Here is a 10,364-nt window from a genome sequence, read left to right on the forward strand (position 1 = left end):
TCTCCAAAACATTCAGGTGTAAATTTCAAACCTTATTCTTCAACTTTTTGTTATAATGATAATGCTCGTGATATGGCTCTCTATGCTCAAAGAAAATTTATCATTGAGAGAAATTATGTCCTGAGTGATCATCGTCCTCATGGTGTGCTAACAATGCTTCAAGATCGACAATGGACAGGTTCTTTGGTAAAATTTACTGGTTTTGTGGATAGAATAGTCAAGGAATTCTATGCCAATCTTACTAATGAAATTATTGAACCTAAATCTCCTCTGTATAATAAAGTGTTTGTTAAGGGCCATTGGTTCTCTTTTTCCCCTCAAGACATTGCCCATGCTTTGCATCTTCCCCTTGATGTCGAGGATGATGATGATGTTGCCTCTCTTGACAAGGATACGGTTATCACTGAATTGGTAAGGCAAAAAATGGTACGGCCATCTAATACAGTCATCTCGGTCTCTAATCTCACCTACACTTATGCTGTCCTCCATAAGTTTGCCACAACAAATTGGAAGCCAACTTCTCACACCGCCACTATCTCTTTTGACATGGCTTCGTTTTTGTACAAAGTGGGGACCGGTATTGGGACAAATTTGGCTATGGTTATTCATGACCAAATCATCGGATTTCGAAAAGGTAATAGGAAAAACTTGAATCTTCCTTTTCCTCAAGTTATATTATAAAGTGTTGAGTACGCAGAAAAAGGATCTCCAACGTGATCAAGAAGACTTGGTGGCTCCCACTACTGCTGCTTCCTACAAGGCCGCTGTTCCTCCTACTGAAGCCATTGATGCTCCATCAACCAAGAAAGTCAAGCCCTAATCTTTGAAGTTTGCATCGGATGACATTCCTCATGCATCCTCCTCTGTTCCCTCAGCTTCCAGACTTGTTGCAACAGAAATAGCTGCTGTTCGAGCCTCTGTTGATTCTTTGGCTGCTCAAGTGATGTCAATTGAAGGACTGCAATGTTCTGTGTTGGAGGTTGTTTAATCTCTGTCCAAAGATCCAGTCGTTTAGTTTTATTTAGTTTTTGTCTATTGAACATTGATACTCTATTTTGTTTTTTTTTTTTGTTTTATGGTTCTTTGGCTTCTTTGAAAGACACAAAGGGGGAGAGTAGATACTTCCAAAAACCTGCCTTGTTCCTTGTTTGTTGTTTTTATTTAACTCTGGACCTTCTTATTTTGAGGGGGAGTTAATTCTAGTTTGTTTATATGTTTGTTATAAGTTAATGCATGTTTGCAGGGGGGGTTGTTTCTCTTTACTTGTAACTAACATTTGTGTTGCAGGTTTTTTGAATTAATTTTGTCTATCAAATTGCCAAAGGGGGAGATTGTAAAATCTTTATTGGCATATTTGACAATATTGACAAAATTAATTAAAGAAGATTTTTTTGAAATGGGTAGTTTCCTGTTTTGTTGAAATGTGTCTTTTTATAATCAGATTATTATATATATGTTAAATAAAATAAATATATAATTTCCTATAAAAGAATATCTTTTCTTGAAATGGACATTATTGGTATTTATTTTATTTTTGATCTGATTTATTTGTCCATAAATCGTGTACAGCTTGCAGAGATAAAATATATATTGTTTCCTTATTTATTTAGGGAAACTGGGTTTAAAAACTATCCAGGTTCAATGAATCTGTTTGAACGGATTGCCAGTCTGTTTGAACAGATTCTGACTTTCCTGTTTTGGAAGATTTTCCATTTACTGACTTTCCTGTTTTGGTTTCTGATTTGTTTTCCACGACCTAAAGGGATTCTAAAAAGTATATAATCATCTTTAGGTCGTTGGTTTTTGATTATCTCTCTTGATGTATTATTTTCCAAATACTTCAAGTTTTAGAGAAACTTTTTGTTATGTGAAGAACTTGAGTCCAGCAAGTTCTTAGTGGTTTATTACAATGTACTTCTGTATTGTTTTCTTTGTGTTAATTGTGCAGGTTGAACACACTTGGACATTGTTCATCAAGTTTCGGGAGAAGTCTTGTTCGTGAGTCACTTTTCGGGAGGAAAAGTGCAAGTGTTATGATTTGAAGGGAGTTCAAGATCTTAGCACTTCAGAAATTTGATTAGGAGTTTAGATTACAACAGTTGTGACAAATTCAAGAGGGAGTCTTTATTTGTATAAGTTAATTTGGTTTTGTAATCGTTTAGATATTCTTCTAATAAATTTCATTCTCTGGGCGTGGCCCCGTGGGCTAGTAGCAATTTGCAATGATTGCTGATACCACGTAAAATTTCGTGTGTTCTTTACCTTATGTTCATTTTTGTCTTCTGGTCACAAACTGTTTAAACATTTCTGTTCAAATAGTCTCTGTGTCTGTTTAAACATTTATGTAACAGTTCAACAATTAATTATTTAATTTGAATAATTAAGTTGGTAATCATAAAAAAACGGAATTTCATTTAAGATACAGTTACGTTGCATTCAATCCTATTTTAGAAACTAACGAGTTACAATAATGTATAACAAATACTTTTTAATTTGGTTAACAAAAATTAATGATAAGAGACCACAATGTGTATTTTTTATTATAATTCGAAAGTAGCTTTTAAGTTTTTTTATTAATAAAAAACTAATATTACTCATATGTAAATTACACTAGTGACCAAAAAATGTATTAAAACTTTTCATTAAAATGTTACTAAGTAATAAATTAAAAGTAAATTTTGCTAATAAGTTATATGGTAACTTATTATAATTTATTGTAACTTATTAGTTTCATAAAAAATTATATTTTTATGAAAAAGTAACCAATATCTTATCGGCATCGCAAGTAATAAAAAAGTTACTTTTGGAATCCGAAAAAAATTTAAAATCTGAGATTCCATGAATTTTATATTTTAGGTATATTATTTTCAAATCTGGTATTTTTTTGTAAACAAAAAGTTGTAGGTGATTTTTGGAATTAAAATACAAAAATTATTATGAAATATAATTTTTTCTTAATTTTTTTATATAATAAATAAAAAATTAATTCATTTACTCTAGTTATATGCTGCCACGTAAGTACTTTGTCAGTGCTCATCAAAAAATCTAATGCTAGGTACTTACAAAGTAACAAAATAATAACAGAATGTATTTTTGTTGTTAAAAAAAGACTTTGGAATTAAAGTGCAACATTTGCAACAACTTGAGTATTATATCTCAAATATCCTTTAAAACAATAACAATAGAGAATAGCAGTCACTTGTAAAAGTAGATATTATTTTATAGGGTTTATACATTTTTGGACCCTGTGTTTTGTTCCATTACCTGTTTGGACCCTGTGTTTTGACAAATTATTTTTTGGACCCTATGTTTTGTAAAATTGTTAAAATAGAACCCTAAACTTAATTTTGATGAAGAAAAAATTGAATATAACAACACAGTTTTTAAGCAGAATGATTTTATTTTTGTTCAGGATTGTTAGTTTGGTAAATTATTTGTGATTTTAGTTGAAAAAATATTGATCAAAATCGGGTTTAGGGTTCTATTTTAACAATTTTACAAAATATAGGGTCCAAAAAGTAATTTATCAAAACACATGGTCCAAACAAGTAATGAGACAAAACACAAGGTCTAAAAATGTATAAACCCTATTTTATATACATATGTTTATTATTATTATTTTATTGTTAGTAATTCAAATAGTGAGGATCACTTTTAAGTAATATATATATATATATATATGATAATTCTTCTATAGGGGCTTCACTTTAAGCCATACCGGTAGAGATCTCAGTGTTTCTCGATCCGTGAACAGTTTTTGGCTCAATTTTTTTTTATGACCGTGTATATTGTAGCTATTTAGAGCATCCTGCAAATTTTCAGAAAATTCCGAATAATTTACAGTACCGAAAACTAGGTTCCAACATGTTTTCCATGTGCATAAAAAAAATTAGTCACGCGTGCAACAACATATTTGAACCTAGTTTTCGGTACTGTAAACTATTCAGAATTTTCTAAAAATTTGCAGAATGCTCTAAATAGTTACAATATACACGGTCATAAAAAAAATCGCGCCAAAAACTATTCACGGGTTGTAAACACTGAGAGCCCTACCAGTAGGGTTTAAAGTGAAGACCCTATAGAAAAATTCTCCTATATATATAATCAATGTCAGACAAAGTAATAGTGATGTTAACCTTTGTTAGAATTTACAGAAAAAACATAAAAATTTGTTATCCTATAAAAACCATTTGATAGATGCTTTTTTATGTATAGATAATGTTTCATTTTAAGCCCTACTGGTGAGACTTCTAGTGTTCTCGACTCGTGAATAGTTTTCAGCACGATTTTTTTTATGACCGTATATATTGGAGCTATTTAGAGCATCATGCAAATTTTTAGAAAATTTCAAATAATTTACAGTACCGAAAACTAAGTTCAAACATGTTGTTGCACGCGTGACTAATTTTTTTATGCGAGTGGAAAACAGCATATTTGAACCTAGTTTTCAGTATTGTAAACTATTCAGAATTTTCTGAAAATTTGTAAATCCTCTAAATAGCTACAATATACATGGTCATAAAAAAAATCGTGCCGAAAACTGTTCACGGGTCGAGAAACACTAAGAGCCCCACTGATAGAAATTAAAGTAAAGTCCTATACAAAAATTTTCATATATATATAATAGTAGGGTATTTCTTATATGGAGACGGTAAAAACGTCTGCACCGGTGGAGACCTTTTTTTGCACCATTTGATCAAATGAACGGCTTTGATATTCATTAAGCTATATATATGTCAACTTCAATCAATCAATCAATCTCTCTTATATATAACATAGCTACACAACTTCAACTACAATCAATCAATATCTCTTATATATAATATAACTATTTTTTATGTACCTCGATAAAACTCGATGTACCTCAATGCCTAGCTCGATAGGTCTTTAAAAATCATGATTTTCAAGAAAAAAAACCATTTGCCTCGATAGGACTCGACAAAACTCAATAGGTCTCGATGCAAATCGATGCAATTAATAGAAATTGCATAACTTTTCACTCGGGTGTCCGTTTGAGGTGATTTTTTTTTAATTTGAGTATTTTTTTGAGATCTACCCGTCTAATATGTTTACACATGCATTTGAGAAGTTGAAAACTTGAAAACACACCAAAGTTAAAAAAACAATACCATTATATTTTCAAAGTTGGGTATGTTTTCAAACTTTTAACTTCCCAAATGTGTGTTTACATATCTCAAACGTGTAGATCTCAAGAAAATACCCAAATTCAAAAAAAAATCACCTCAAACAGACACCCGAGTGAAAAGTTATGCAATTTCTATCAATTGCATCGATTTTCATCGAGACCTATCGAGTTCTATCGAGTCTCGATGAAAATCGATAGAACTCGATAGGTCTCGATGCAAATCGATGCAATTGATAGAAATTGCATAACTTTTCACTCGGGTGTCCGTTTGAGGTGATTTTTTTTTTGAATTTGGGTATTTTTTTTAGATCTACACGTCTAATATGTTTACACATGCATTTGGGAAGTTGAAAACTTGGAAGCACACCAAAGTTAAAAAACAATACCATTATATTTTCAAAGTTGGGTATGTTTTCAAACTTTTAACTTCCCAAATGTGTATTTACATATCCCAAACGTGTAGATCTCAAGAAAATACCCAAATTCAAAAAACAAATCACCTCAAACGGACACCCAAGTGAAAAGTTATGCAATTTCTATCAATTGCATCGATTTTCATCGAGACCTATCGAGTTCTATCGAGTCTCGATGAAAATCGATAGAACTCGATAGGTCTCGATGCAAATTGATGCAATTGATAGAAATTGCATAACTTTTCACTCGGGTGTTCGTTTGTGTAACGACCCAAATTCGCTAATAAGGCTTAAGGGCCTTGATTAGCGTGCCAGGAGGGCATGATGGGATTTATGTGTGACTTTAATGAGTAAAATGCATGGTTATGATTTAAAGCATGTTATATGACTATTTGACTATTTGAGATGCATGACTATGTGTATTAGTATGCATGTAGGCCCTGATTGTGTTAGAAGGGCATAATCGTAATTTTGGCCATTTTGGGCATAACTGTATCGTTATGTGATAATTGTATTATGTGATTTGTACCACGTGAGTGTGGTGATATTATTGTGATGCACGTGCCGAGACGGTCCTAGAGAGCCAGTTAACTTAAAAGTCACAACGGGATTTTATACCCAGCTCGGGAGGAGCCTAGGGGTATTTCGGGGATTTTTGTAACTTAGTTCTTGAGAGATTATGGTAACTGGTAATTTGGTAACTTTTGTAACTGTTAGTATCCACAGAGAGTAACAAGTTTAGATGGAGAAATGGTAGAATTGTAATGGATAGGAAATGACAAGTGAGCCCTTGGGGCTTAGTTATGAAAGGATAGGTAAGGAGGGGTAAAATGGTCATTTGGCAATGGGTTTAGACAAATTTGAGCTGTGTTATAGGGGTACACGGTTTGGGCTTGGTCATTGTTGGTTTTGATAAAATTTGAAGAGAAGGAAAGAAAACTAGAAGGAGAAAAGCTAGGGCAAGAAGAAGAAGAAGAAGAAGAAGAAGAAGAATAGAAGTGGCTGAAGTGGGAGTTTAGGAGGAGAATCAAGGGAGCTTGGGGTGAATTCTTCATTTGAGGTAAGAAGTTTTATGCAAATTTAAGGCTTGTTTATGTTTTGATTTGAGAAATTTAAAGCATGAGTTAAGTTTTTAAGTTTTGTATGAGTTGCTGAAATTAGAAATCTAAGGTGTGGATTTTGGGGTGTGATTGTGTTTTTGATCTTGATGATAGTGTCTATAGGTTGTTAGATGGTTCATTTGAGGTTTCAATTTGGTTTTGGGGTTGAGGTATGTGTTTGGGCTGGTTTAGAGGTGTTTTGGGATGAGGGAATTGAAGGAGAAAACCCAGAAATTCTGAGTTCGCGAAGGAGCGCCGCGGCCCTGTTCTTGGGCGTCGCGGCGCGAGGCTGTTTACAGTCAGGGGAACTTTCTGACTTCTCTGGGCGCCGCGGCCCTTGCGGGTAGCGCCGCGGCGCTACATCTTTTTCAGGATGGGAAATTTTGCAATTTTGGGCTTTTGTTCCGGGGGCTCGGGGGATGTTTCCAATGAATTGTTTTAGGATTTTGGGAGTCCCGAAAGTACGGGATTGGTCCCGGGAAGTGGTTTTGGGTTGGTTAGTATTAAAAGTGTTTTATGTGTGTTGTGACTAGGATTTCGGAGAGACTCGTGCTAGAGGACCGTGCTCGTGACTTTGGTGCACTGTGAAGCTCGGGATACAGGTAAGAAAACTGTAGCACCCGAGAATAGGGCATGGGCCCATAATGTTATTGCAGGGCATGGCCCTAGATTGTATTATGTGCTAATGTATAACCTTAAATGAATTATTATATGTTTGAATGATTATTTTGAAATGTATTATAGGTGTGATTATAGTGCAATGAACGGCTAAGACTGAGAGCGGCAAGACCGAGAATGGCAATGGAGCCGAGAACGGCGAAAGGCCGAGAACGGCAGCGAGGCCGGAAGTAACACTTAGCACATGGGATGCTTATAGTCAGGGTAGGACCCAATGGATACGTGATAACTCTACAAAATAGAGTTATTTTGCCACTTTTTATGTGCTAATTGTTGTTTAATTCTTGAGTTTTTAATTGATTTATTAAGTTTTTAAGTAATTTTGAATTTATTAGTCTTCTTTTGATTTTATATATTTTTGTGTGTTTTTATAGTTATTTTGTTGTAATATATTGTAGTTTAATTATTTGAATTATTGTAGTTTAATTTGTGGTAAAAAAATGTTATATTATTGAGCTTAAGTGTTAAATATAAATTAAGTTATAATTAATATTTTCAAAGAATTAGCTTGATTTATTTTATAATTGAAAATATTTGAATTTGATTTAATTTATGTTTATTTTGTAGGAAGTAAGTTGTATTTTTTTAGCTTTGAAAAGTAAAGAAAAGAAAGGAAAACAAGTGGCAAATTTGAAAGAAAATAGCTTGAGATGTGGTATTTTTCTCCCCAGCCATTTGGGCCCAAGCCCAACAGCTCCACCAAGCCCAATAGCTCCACCAAGCCAGCAGCACCTCCACGTTCAGCATCTCATGGCACCTGATGCATGCAGCCACCAATTCTAGTTGCTCCCAGCCTTCTCCCAACGCCACCTACTCTTCAACATCACATTTCCTTCCCAAGCCGCCTGGCACAGCACCAAGCAAAGCAATTCCCACACCCACACTGACCCAACAGCCACAAAGCTAATTGTCTTGAGCCCATAAATGGTCCAAAAGCACCATTGTCCCCTATGTCTAAAAATATCACATTTTTACCCCACTTTATACACATTTTACCCCAAAACATAATTATTACACCCTATAATTTATCCCTATTTATCATATTATAATTAATTAAATTAATTTAATCAATTTAATTAATTTAAATTGATTATTTTAATACATCATTTTTTGCTATAAATAAGGGATTTAGGGTGTCCATTTTTGAAGGAGGGGAGGTTACTATACCATAATTTCTACACATTCAAAACCTCTCAATTCTCTTATTCTTCTTCTTCTTTTTTGGTTATTTTCTATGTATTTTTAGAGGAAATTTTGGGGGTTTCTCCTCCAAATTTTCCTATTTATGTTTGTAATTTTTAGTTTGTATTTGCTATTTTAGTTATGTATTTCTAATCTTTTTAAGATTATTGAGGTGATGATGAAACAATATGTAACTAGATAGTATTTATTTTGTATGTTGATTTCCCATTTTGTGCAACAAAGTTTATGGAATTTTCTTCTTCAAATATCTTCTTTCATCTTAAATATCATGTATTTTGGATTGTTAGCACATATTTACACTTTGTTCTTCATTAGTGCAAAACCATAATATTCTTTGTGTAAGATGTGTTATTAAATTGTACACATCCATGCTTAGAACAAAAATATTATGTTTTGCCTTATAAATAATGCTCATTGATTTATTTGTTATTTCATTAGATTGATTTACACTAAATGCTTTGAAATTATAATTTTGAAAAGTGAAGAAAAATCCTATATTTTTAGAAATAATTTGTGCTTAAAGTTATAAATCTATTTAGAAAATAATAGTTTGATTTATTTTAACTATCACTAAAACTTGGGAATCAATGTACTTATAAATATTATTTAACTTATATTTTGTGGATTCTAATCCTTAATAATCTTATTTTACCATCTTGTTTACAATTATTAATTTATGTTTATATATTGTCTTTAATTTCTTTATTATTATCTTTTATTTTATTTTTATTATTACAAATTCTCATCAATCTTTGGAACTAGGTTAGAATTTATTACTTTTGATTTACAATAGTTTTCTTTTTTATTTTAGACAACTTCTTTGGGTTCGACCTCGTGCTTACACGAAAACTATTCTATAAATACGATTCGTGCGCTTGCGAGTATAAATTTTTAAACATACCCGTTTTGGGTCCAACAATACGTGAGATATCCTTACAGTTAGAGCCGAGACCCCAGGCTTTGGTAAGGCTTCTGGGGCGGCATGGCCGTGTTTGCTTAGTCTGATGGATGACCTGTTTATCTGTGGACTATCTGATATGAACTGTATGAGTTTTCTTGCTGGGATTCGGCTCACGGGTGCTCGGTGTTGCAAGAAAGGGCAAGGATTGAGTCAACCAGCCATGAGTACGGAGAGCATGAAGCGACGCGTACATGTTTGGCCTGCCCGACTGGTTTGGTTGGGGGTATTTTCGAGAAATGGCTGTAATAATCTGTGATTTTAATAACTAATCAACTGTAAACTTATTTTAAGATGTAAATAGTTTTCAAACCTTATTTGGGATCCCAGATGTTAAATACTAGAAGTTTTCAATGAAACAACACATTTTTTTAAGATTACAGCCTTAACTTTTACTTAGTTACACTTTGGTTTTAAAAACCTCGGTTAGCGAGTTCTTTGCACAAAGCTTCTTTTAAAACTCAATTGCATCGAGACCTATCGAGTTCTATCGATTTTCATCGAGACTCGATAGAACTCGATAGGTCTCGATGAAAATCGATGCAATTGATAGAAATTGCATAACTTTTCACTCGGGTGTTCGTTTGAGGTGATTGTTTTTTTGAATTTGGGTATTTTCTTGAGATCTACATGTTTGGGTATGTAAACACACATTTGGGAAGTTAAAAGTTTGAAAACATACCCAACTTTGAAAATATAATGGTATTGTTTTTGAACTTTGGTGTGTTTTCAAGTTTTCAACTTCCCAAATGCATGTGTAAACATATTAGACATGTAGATCTAAAAAAAATACCCAAATTCAAAAAAAAAATCACCTCAAACGGATACCCGAGTGAAAAATTATGCAATTTCTATCAATTGTATCG

The sequence above is a fragment of the Humulus lupulus genome, chromosome 2 (genome assembly GCF_963169125.1).
Source record: "Humulus lupulus chromosome 2, drHumLupu1.1, whole genome shotgun sequence".
Lineage (NCBI taxonomy): Eukaryota > Viridiplantae > Streptophyta > Magnoliopsida > Rosales > Cannabaceae > Humulus > Humulus lupulus.